Here is an 11211-nt window from a genome sequence, read left to right on the forward strand (position 1 = left end):
ATTTATAATTATTTTTTTTTTTTTACATTGAAATTTGTGAAAAATCGTTTATTTTGCCACACGTTGACACCTCATTTATCTGGCTTATGCAGCGCTCACCTATTGACTTGATAGCTTGCATTAGCATGGGCTACAATAGCAATCAAGTTAATAATGTTGAAATTTGATTTGATTTGAAGTTGATTTTCCAATTTCTTGAATTGATTTTGAATTTTAATTTCAACTTGATTTATAGTATGCTTTGCCATATTTGGTCTTTTGAATTTCGACAAATGCTGCGTAGCCTAGTCAAGTGAACTGTTAACTGCTTGCCAAGCCGTTAAAAAAAATTTGAACAGCGACTAAAAGGTGGGCGTTTAACTAATGAAAGCGAAAGGTTGAGTCTCGCAGCACTTTGTTGCCTTTCGACAGCGGCATTTTTTGTGGCCGCCATATACAAGCCACTTTTTATAGGCCGCATTTGTCATTTAATTTATTTGATACTATAGACTTTGGATGTTTTTGCTGTTACTTGCCGCATTTTAGGGTAATCAAACAGCTAATAGAGTGTGTTCAAAGGAAATTACTTAAATGCCTTTTAATTAGCTTTGACAAATTGGGGGTGTTTGTAGGGAAACTGGTGAAGTTGTAAAATATGAAAAAATACTATTGTAAGATGTTAAAAGTGAACTTTCCAAAACTGCCTACAAAGTTAATTTTTAATATATTGTTATAGCAAGATATCAGAAATTGATAAAAAATATTTTCCTAAGTTTTTAGCTTAGCTTAGCTTAGTTTTTTTCTGATTAACATAATATTTCATTCTTTTTCTATATAGTTTCTGCTTCGATTTTTTTCAGTTTTCTCCTTCCATTTATCTCTTGTTTAGTCCATCCTTACCATCTTCTCTATTTTCTTTTATTTTCGCTTGTTCTAAATAATCCTTGCTTCGTATTCTCCATGAAAATCAGTCAATCTGTTTCTCTAGTTTCGACTGTCGAAGTAATTTTTCTATCTTGTTTGATCTCTGTATCTTTCTATATTTTTCTTTCTCCGTAGTTTCCCTAATAATATGTAATCTGACTCAATCTTCGATTTTTAATCACGCTCTTCATTCTGAATTACTATGTAGTTTCATCTCGCTTTCCTTCTCTCCCTTGCCTGAGTATTTGAAAATTCAAACCAAGCTGTGGCGGCTTTTTCTTTGCCCACATACACTGCGAAGGAGCTGTGGATTGTGTATGGTAGAAGCTATTGGAGAAGAGAGGCAGTAAACTGTTTTACGATTGGGTCAAAGCTTGAATAGAAGGTTGGTACAGGGTTATATTGCCAGGAGTTCTCTACCAACTTCAGTTTCAGACTTCCTGACCAATGCAGTTTTTTTCGAGGCGATGTTGCTGCTATTAAGGTAGTTTACTGTTTGCTCCGTATCCTGCAGCCTCCTTTAAATAAGTGACTATCCACTCTGATAGCAGGGTGGCGATACTAGCGCTCTATTTACTCTCTTAATCTGTCAACCTTTCTCTTTAGTTAAGTCTCGCTCTCGCTTTACTTTTCTCCTTATTTTCTCATTTTTTTCGAAGCTCTCTCACTGTCTCTTTCTAATGTGAACTATCAAATTAAATTAGCGTTCACGATATTGAAATAAAATGAATTAATAAAGTCTTGGAGCGAAAGAAGCAAAGAAGAGTTATAAAGCCTAAAGGTAGAAATTCTTTTCTTTACTTTTTAGTTGCCATTATGAAGTGATATTAAAAACGGTGCCATTATCTCAGAAATTAATGGATCTAAAATTTGGTCGTTCATTCGAAATAATCAAAGGTGAAAAGACAACTGGACAACATATAATTTGATTCATATTTATAAGAAAGAGCATGAAACCTGTGTCAAGTAAGACCAAACAATATAATATTCAAGGAGAGGGGATAATGCTTGACGTGACGGACTAATAGAAAATTCACATTTAAGTTTTTTTGACTTTGCGTCAGACATTTGTTTTGACAGAAGAGTTTAATATATGCTTTTATACAAAAAGTTCTCGAAGCGTCGGAAAATATTTGGTAATTGTCACTATTTTTTTAAGTGAGAAATACTGAAAACAAAGCGTTCATTGGGGCATACCCAGGTTTTAGTATGAACTATGTGGGCCTTAAAGTTCACGTAAATCACAATTTTGTCGGATTACTACAAAGGGTTTGGGTTTAAGCCTGAAATCCCAAACCGTGGTTCCCGGTATTGCGTCTGAAATGGTTAGTTATATTAATTTTCCCTTATTGCAAGATAAAAAAGATCTCACAGTAAGTGGTTGTCCACAATATTATTATCAACCGAGCTTATCAACCAAAAAGCTTCGTTTCTACTCCTAACTATTATTTTATTAAAGAAACGAAGCAAGTTGATCTAGTGTCGAAAGAAACGCCGACGAAATATCAGCCGTTAATGAATACTCAGTGCACTTAGTGCTTGGTTTCGACATTTACTACCTTTTTACAAATTACTGATACATTTCACAGTGGGTTTAGTTTCAAATTATTGGTCACATATTTTTTTAACAGATGTTGAACTTAATATATTTTATGTTTTCAGCAATCCTTTGCTCAATTTTTCTTTGTCGAATTTCGACCTTATAATATTTTTGTCGCAAGAAATTCTTAGCGTAATTAAAAAAATTAAATTTTATAGGTATAAAATATTTAATTGTTTTCTAACCCATTGATCAGTTACTAAATAAATCACCGATGTCAATTTTAAAATTAATTAAGTGCCATAACCTGAAAATAGTAAAACCGCTTTTTTCTATAAAAATTACGCTTACATGAAATTTTTAAAATATTTTTCAATTTCATAAATTTTTAAAACCAACATTTTCAGTTTCTTCTCTAAAAATATCTTATGCGCGCCATTTTAGACTCGGAAAAATATTTTCTTCCCCCGTTAGCTATGCTTTCCGAAATATTTTTCCAATCAATTAGAAGTGCTAAACAGCTTCATCCCACCATTTCCAATAAAAATCTCAATTTAGCACGCTGAGGTGTATCTGTCACACGGCAGCCCCTCTGCTGCCCACCACTTCGACGGCGTATGTGTAATGTTCCACTTTCGCGGTGTAATCGATTTTGTGGCCGAAAAAATGCACCGTTAACTGGTCAAGCACGCAATCATCGACTTAATTTTTACATCAATTTTCTTTACGATTTTTCTTATTTGTTTGTCTTTTTCTGCGCTTTTCTGCAGATTTGTGTTTTTATCTTTGGTTTAACTTTATTTATGGGAAAGATATTAATTTTCCTACTTCGCTTATTTCTTAACAACACATTTCGATTGGTCGTTTGAATTGTTTGTGTGCAATGCGTAGGCGCCAAAATTGTTGCCGCAACCAACATGCAAGCGCACACGTGCATGTGCATACTTACACCCGAAGGCACGATCGCGTTTCGACGACAACAAGCAGTGCTGTGACTTGCCAGCAGGCTGACTAAAAAGTTTGAACAGCGCGCTGTACTGTGTGCGCACGGTGGGTTTGGGTTGCGAAAAATATTGGTAAAATCCTCGTCGTCGTCCTTTCTTTTTACTGTTTGGAGACTCCAAGTTCACTCAGATCCTTCTCCCCCTAGTCCTTCTAATAGAGTTGAGGTCTTCTTTGTCGGGTACTGTGTCGACTCTGGACAACGGGATCTATCCAGCGCAGCTTATCGTTCTATCGACTATAGTATTTGCCGTTGCCACTGTATAAAGGACCATAAATCTTCCGCAGAATCTTTCTCTCGAAAATTCGTAATGTCGACTTCGTTACAAAAACCATGTTCGGGTTCATGATTTTGCTTTCCTTTGTTTCGAAATATCTTCAGTAGTGTATAGCCTGAACTTTATAGCTTTTCGATCCGGCGATAGTCAGAGCTGCCTTAAATATCCCCTGTATTGAAACCTGGCATTACAAAAATCCTACGCAGATTCCTGATTTTGTGCTCCCTAACTTCGAAATGTCTTTAGTAGTGTATGCCAATGACTAGCCTGAACTTTGTGGCGTTTGGGTCAGATATTGAATTGATCTCTTACCAAGTGGAGCTTTTAAACTGCTGAACCTTTGTCTCATGCCGTTGCTCGAGTACTGCTGACGTTAAATTAGGGTCGACCAAGGGCAAATCTCAATCGAAGAACCATCTTATGAGGGAAACGACAGTGTTTCATGCGAGACTTTTCCATTACTTAAAATGTGTACAAAATTGAGTGTTAAAGAGTACAACGTGAGCCAACATATCTTGGAGCTTCGATATTTTCAAACTTCTTTGCTGTCTCCTTTCAAACTCTCAGCAATAGAACTAAGTTTTTGGGAAATAAATCTGCATTAAGAATTAAACTGAAATCTTACCGACCACTTAAATTTTGCTCACTACTTGCGCCCACTGTACCACCAAAGGACTGTGTATGAGCTTATTGAAATTGGTTCAACTACTTGTTTGCTTGTTCATCGGCGCGCTTCGAGCAAGTTCGATGGCCAAAAAGCGCTCGCGTGCTACAAACAACTACAGGACTAAAAGCGAGTGGCCATAGACAAATGTAGTGGCGCGCGTTGCTTGAATATTCCACTGACAGCCAACAACAGCTGTCCGCAGCATGAGAATATGTTCACTCGACTCTAGCTGTTGCATTTGCTGTCGCTAACGGCGACTAACAACGCGCAAGTTGCTGCTGTAGCCGCTGCTGCTGCTACTCTCTATCCAAAAAACATTTGACTTGCGGAAAAACTCGTCTGCCTACGCGCGTGCGCATATGCGCCAACCAACCAGCCAAGTCGCTACACTTTACTCGCACAACACGCCACACGAATTTGGTACATGTCGTTTATGCAGCGCCACCGCCACCGCCGTGACCGCGGCCAGATCGTCGATCACTCGCTTGGCGGCTACCTGGCGCGCTCGTCAATCGCCATAAAAAGTCGCCGCCAGCACTTTTGTCAACTGGTGGCAGCGGCAGCCAGCGCAACAGCAATACCAGCAGGAGCTGACAGTTGTTGTAGCAGCAGCCGAACGCGCAACATTTGTTGTTGACGTTTGACAGCGACAACAGTTGCATACACGCGCCCAATACGGTGATTCCACAGAACGCGTTGAACGCGCTAATCATTTCTACGCCGTACGACACGAGCGTCGTATCACGCGGTGAGTAAGCGCAGAGAATTTAGTGTGCCTTCGAAGTTCATGTGTACGCGTCGCGCGAAGTGTTTGGGGCGCGCTTAGTGTGGTTCAGTGGTTGCTTGCATGTAAGTGGGCGGCGGAAAGCGCCTTTGTGTTGATCTTGTGGATCTTGTTTACTACAGATTCCTTATTTTGCCATGTGTTGTGTTGTGTGAGGTGATCGCTATGAAAATATGCAGAGAGCGTCTTGCTACGCGTGAGTGTCCTGTTGTTGCATGGGTTTGAATATATGAAAAAGTGATGTTTTCGAAAAAAATTAAATGATGGATGAAAAGCGAAGTTAAAAACTATTTGCTTTCGTAGCAAGCGCGTCTAACGGATCCTTTTCAATTCCAGACGAGCTGACGCTCTAATTTATTAATTTTTTACAGTGAAAAAGTGCATTGTCTCGTTAATCCATTATCTGAGTCATGCATTATTATTGACTTAAAATATTTATCTCAAAGCTCACTTCATTTGTATGAATTATTTAAGTTGAGTACACAAATCTGTAGCTTTCTGTGCCGTGCTCTTGATGTAGGTGTCTGCCTGCCACCTTCGCACATTCTGCTATATGACTTTAATACGATTAAAAAAAAAATTGTAGCGGTATTAAGAGTAAAACTGTCAACGATTTGCCTTTACCTATTTGCACCGTTTTACATTTCAAATGCAGCGGCTGCGAGCGCGGCATAGGAAGTGATGTCATGAGCTAGAAATACAAGTGAAGTAAGTGTCATAGCAAAATATTATTGAAATGTATGAAACGAGAGGTATCCTAAGTGAAGAATCAATTCAGTTTTCGGTCACTTTCAAAAGTATTTTAAGGGTGGAAGGTGGAAGCTGAACAATTTTTCTAATTCTGAGTTTAATTTTAGAGAGTGTGGTTATGAAAACTTGTGCTATCAGGACGGAGTAAGTAGTTGGTGTGTGAGCTACCTTAGTCGACCGAAGTTCAGCTCGTAGTTTCTTTCCGGATTACATAGCTTCCGATCCTCGTTATAGCAGCTTGATCAGAAGTTTGATTCATTAGTTAGCTCATTAGTCTTTCTGAGTATTATATGTGTACCTTTGTGAACTTCGGTTTAGGTAGTCAATTCCAGGCTAATTTCGACGCCGTCTGCGGTGTCCTATGTTGGCAGGAGTTTCCACTTTGTTGATATGTTTATACTGAATTGGCTCGGTCGTCAGAGCGTAGTTCGCAGTAAAGAGGGGTATCCAGAAATCGACACGGAGTTAGTAACTAATGTATGAGTTACTTTAGACAGCCGAAATTCAGCTCGTAGCCCCTTTCTGGATCTCATATATATTTATATCGAGGAGACTAGAAGTTTACGGGGCGAGATATGCTGTTTGTCAAACATATTAATTTTTTATGTTTGATTTCGAAATTCAACTTAAAATATATTCTCCGTCATAATTTTTCTTCAAATGACTCCTTTAAGACTTTATTCAGAAGTAAAACACTCCTAAAAGGTTAAAAAGGCGGTTAGTAGGAAGAAAAGTTTCATACTACTGCTGGAAAGATGTTGATATACAAACTTCTTATTTATTCTAGTACATATCAACCCCATAAAGTAGGCTTAATTATTTGATCACTCGGTACTTCTCGACTAGTCTAAGGCTTAGGCATGGTTAAAAGGGTTAATGCTTGTTATTCACATCAAGCTCCAAAAAAGGTCGATTTTCTCAGGAAAGAATTTTTCAATGTATATAGTCGAATATCCCGCTGAGAAAACGGGCAAAGAAAACGAAAGATTAATGTAAGACTCAAAATCTTAAAAATTCCTAAAAGGAGTTTTATTACCAAGCTTACAGCGATGTTTTAAACTTAAAGTTAACGATGAAGTGGAGACAGTTGGGGTCAGAACGACAGAATTTCAAGACAGCTCTTCCTCATTGACAGCTCCATTTCACTATTGTACTCAGCAGCAGCTACACTAATGTCAGGTAGATTGAAATGTCAAACCTTTTGATATCAAAGGAATTTCGAATAATCTGCTGGGTTCATCGATGGTTTCTTTACAGACTGTCATAAAAATCATGGAGTGAGTCGGAGCTGTTTATAAGGAGAGTTGTCTTTAAGAAGATATTTTTGATGATCTGTCGATTCTGCGTATTTTGGATTAACTTTTGGGTTTATAAGATTGGTGATCACTCTCGACAATAATTGATTCTTCCATCGAAATATCTCATCGATTCCGATATATACCTAATAAATTCCAGCTCACATATCTCTAGTTGAATATCATCACTTCTAACCACCGATTTTAGTACTTAAATATTCTTCATTCACTCAAATGAGGAGTAAAAATTATTCAGAGCCTTAGAAAAGCAACAAGTACACCAACCACATTATATAAAATGCAATAAAAATGTGTACAATTATAACAGTTAGTCAGCCTTGCGGCCAACAATCGATTGCAGCAGCAAAAAGCTGTAAGCGGCTTATCAAACCGTCACAAAGTGAGTTCAGTAGCTCACAGCAGGCCAAATGATAGCTACGGCGCTTTGTTGTTGTTGCTGCCGAGGCGAAGAATGCTGATCCGACAGTCGCACAGATTATACACTGTCTCTTATACACATCTAGATGTGTATAAGAGACAGATTATAACAGTTAGTCAGCCTTGCGGCCAACAATCGATTGCAGCAGCAAAAAGCTGTAAGCGGCTTATCAAACCGTCACAAAGTGAGTTCAGTAGCTCACAGCAGGCCAAATGATAGCTACGGCGCTTTGTTGTTGTTGCTGCCGAGGCGAAGAATGCTGATCCGACAGTCGCACAGATTATACATATGAGATATGAAGATCGTCGCTGTGCGATCAAGCCAAACTGACAGACGCACTGATCGTTAGATAGCCGAATGCTGCTACACACGTACGAAGACTTGTATACTTTAAGTAGGTACAAGTACGTTGCAATGTTGACAAAGAATTGGGGGGAATAAGTGACACTTCAACTGTCACTGATCGGCTGTATTGATTACCAGCTGCTTTCTTTCAAGCAAACACTAGTGAGCTTTTCAGCAAGCAGTGTTGGCCGCTTAAGAGTATCGGAGTTGCAAAGCATGTGGTGGTGGGCAAGAAAAGCCGCTTGGAATTTCCTTTCTACACAATTTAGTCTATCGAGTTTTTTCACACGTCATTTCAAGTGTGTGGGTTGTGAAGAATTCATTTAAGCTGCTATTTCCTGCATTGCGCTTAGAAATTGACAAACAATGCCTAAGAAAGTGAAAACTGGTAGCTTTTGTTGGTGTATGACACAATCGCTACTTCGTGGTTTGAGGTTATGATATAGCTTCTTATACATAATATATTTATATAATTAGCTTACAGTCCATTTAAGCATATTTGAGTGAGCTATTTTTTTACCACGCCACTTGGCGACTTGTGAAACTTTTGAAGCATCGAAATTGCGCGACACTTTTTAAAAAGCTCGACTGAGTTTAGCTTGATTGGCTTTTGCCCATAAATGTAGATTTATTCTTATTGACTATGTTAATACTCTTCAGCTAGCAACAATCTAAATGGAAGGCTTTATTTGGCGGGCTGACAGGTTTGGCAATTTACTTAACGGGATTTCATCAAATTGAGTTGAGCTCATAGCTCGGGAGAGGGAAAGAAAAAAATATAAAAATATTTTTATTGATTCTTCTTAGCAAAGTGAGTAAACCAAAAAAATAAAATGTTTATAGATACAACTTTTTTCCCGCTTCATTTAAGACGAAGTTTGTTTGGTCAGTCCTTACTGAGCGCTCACATATCGTGAGCTGAGCGAAAAACAGGCAACAAGTAGTCGGTTATCATGGCACGATAACGGTCACCATTGACAGTTTTTTTCTAGATAAAATGGCAGCCCTTAAATTTCTTCAGGTTGCTCTTCGTCTTAAATATAGAAATTTTGCTTGTTCAAATACCGATCGAGCTAGAAGTGGGGCTCACCGATGAACCTAACTTGACTCGAAAACGTCGGATCTTCGTGGAACCCATAGTTCGAAGCGATGTTGCTTGGTCGCGCAGCATCAGTTCTTGCACAGAATGTATTTTGTATATTTTTAATTTAAGATCTCCACGTAAAATGCGCCAAGTCATTCCATACGTCAGTCCGAGTTGCCACGAAAAGCGCCGAATCGACACTTCACGGTGTTCGTGTACACTCTCAGTTACGGCTGCTATATTTTCTTCCATGCGTGCAGGACTTGGTCCATTTGGTCGACCAATGAGTATTTTTATCCCTCTGTGAACAGATTGGTATTCAAGTCTTTGGTCCCATCTTTTTCTGCTATTTCCGCTTTCTTATTTTTTGTCTTTCATGTCCAACCGGTAATTTAGTGTAATAACTAGGTTTAGTTTTCTTAATACCCTTTAGAAAAGAACTTCAGCATTAAAATTTATTGGAAGTCTCATCGTCTGGAACAGCAGATCGCTAGATCCAGCTGTTTAGTTCGGAGTCACTTTTCAAAAAGAGATCAAACATAATTTCTATATATTTTAAATCCTCGTGGCTTGATTCTAGTATATGTGTATGGCGTTCCGTCTTTAGATTCAGGTGTCTTACTGTGCTTGCAAGACCTTGCTCTCTTTGAGAACAAAAAAACACAAAAAAAAAAATATATATATATATAAACGTTGCACCAATGCGGAAAACAAGGTTTGTCGAATATCTATCACCGGTCTGGCTTTCCACTTACTATTCGTAATCGATGAAAAGATGGTTGAGTCTTGTTTTTAACTCTATAACTCACAAATTTCATAAAATAACAAGTTGGTGGAGAATTACAGGCAAGTGTGAATGAAAATATAATATAGTAAGCAAATACTATATAAGACCTCCTTATCTGTTTTTCACTTTCTTCTTTACTCGCCCGCTTTATCGTTCCTCTCTGCTCTTTTCGCTACTCTCAGTTTCTGTCTTTCTCTCACTCTATCTTATTGGTGATCACTTAACAACAGAGGTTACAGTGAAGCCTAAATGCGTTTGAGTTAACGCTTTGGCCGCCACTCAAAAATATTAGAACATCGTATAATTTATAATAAATTGTAAATAATAAACGTGGCTTTTCCAGCTGTTCTCCAGCAATACCCAACTTTGGCCTTTTCATAAAGAATATTATAATTTATTTTTCTCTTGTGCATAAATTTATTTATTCTATTTCGTTGTCACATTTGCCTTTGCGTCTACGGCATCTTCCAACTGTGTTGACAAGTCGTGCGCAACTCAATTATGGCAACGGCAACATTTGTTGACTGAATTTGGTTGCATTTGCCGGTTTGTCTCTTTGCCACATTCCACACGATGACATTTCTGCGACGCTGCCACATTGGATGTGGTGTAACGAGTAACACGCTTCCACCCAAACGCAGCGCGTCCCGCCTGCTCGCCCGCGCTCGCAACGCTGCGACGCACGATTTTTGTGGTTGACATTTGTGTGTGTGTTTGAATGGGTGTTGTTTGTGTTGTGCGAGGTCTTTTATCAACTCAGCTGTCAACGCATAAATGATAATAGATTTGTGTGTTTGACTAGCCAATTGGCTACTGTATAATTACGCGCGATGGCATTGGCATAAAGCTTTGTGATTAGTGGACATTTTTGGGGAAACAATTTGTGAATATCGAAAAAATTTATTTTTAGGCAAAAAATTTAGTTACAAAAAAAAATTTTTTTTTTTTCATTATAATTATATTTCGTTTAAAGTAAAGAAAAATTCTAAACTATCCATTTTACGTATTTTAGTTATACTTTCCAATTATTATAAATGTTCTTTGCAGAAATTTCTTAAGCATCTTTTTCTAAAAATTTTCAATATTTTTTTTTCAAAAAAATTTTTATTTCCAACAATTTAAAACAATCTGTTTATCAATAAATTTGGGGAAAATTTAGACTTTCTTTTAAATTAGTATATATTATGTATATTGCTTCCTAGAAATATTTTTTCAAGAAAAAATTGTATACAAAAGTTTTGTTTAAAATAAATTTTTTTTCCTCAAAAAATAAATAAAAGCATTTGCGATTGATCAAACTTTTGCTCTTATTTATATTTAAAATTATTTTCTTAATT

At 37.6% G+C, this 11211-nt stretch overlaps 1 protein-coding gene across 5 annotated transcripts in view; it reads left to right on the top strand.

The window, feature by feature from the left end:
* LOC108966577 (cartilage oligomeric matrix protein-like) overlaps positions 1–11211 on the top strand; it is a 43202-nt gene that overhangs the window by 4101 nt on the left and 27890 nt on the right. The window contains exon 1 of one of the 5 annotated variants that reach the window (XM_018929567.1): positions 4967–5138. The exons of 2 other annotated variants lie outside the window; for them this stretch is intronic. The gene's annotated coding sequence lies outside the window, so the exon portion shown is untranslated. 2 more of the 5 variants (XM_018929566.1, XM_018929568.1) reach the window with 2 other exon arrangements.

The sequence above is a fragment of the Bactrocera latifrons genome, unplaced genomic scaffold (assembly GCF_001853355.1).
Source record: "Bactrocera latifrons isolate USDA-ARS-PBARC rearing strain unplaced genomic scaffold, ASM185335v1 scaffold_164, whole genome shotgun sequence".
Classification (NCBI taxonomy): Eukaryota; Metazoa; Arthropoda; class Insecta; order Diptera; family Tephritidae; genus Bactrocera; species Bactrocera latifrons.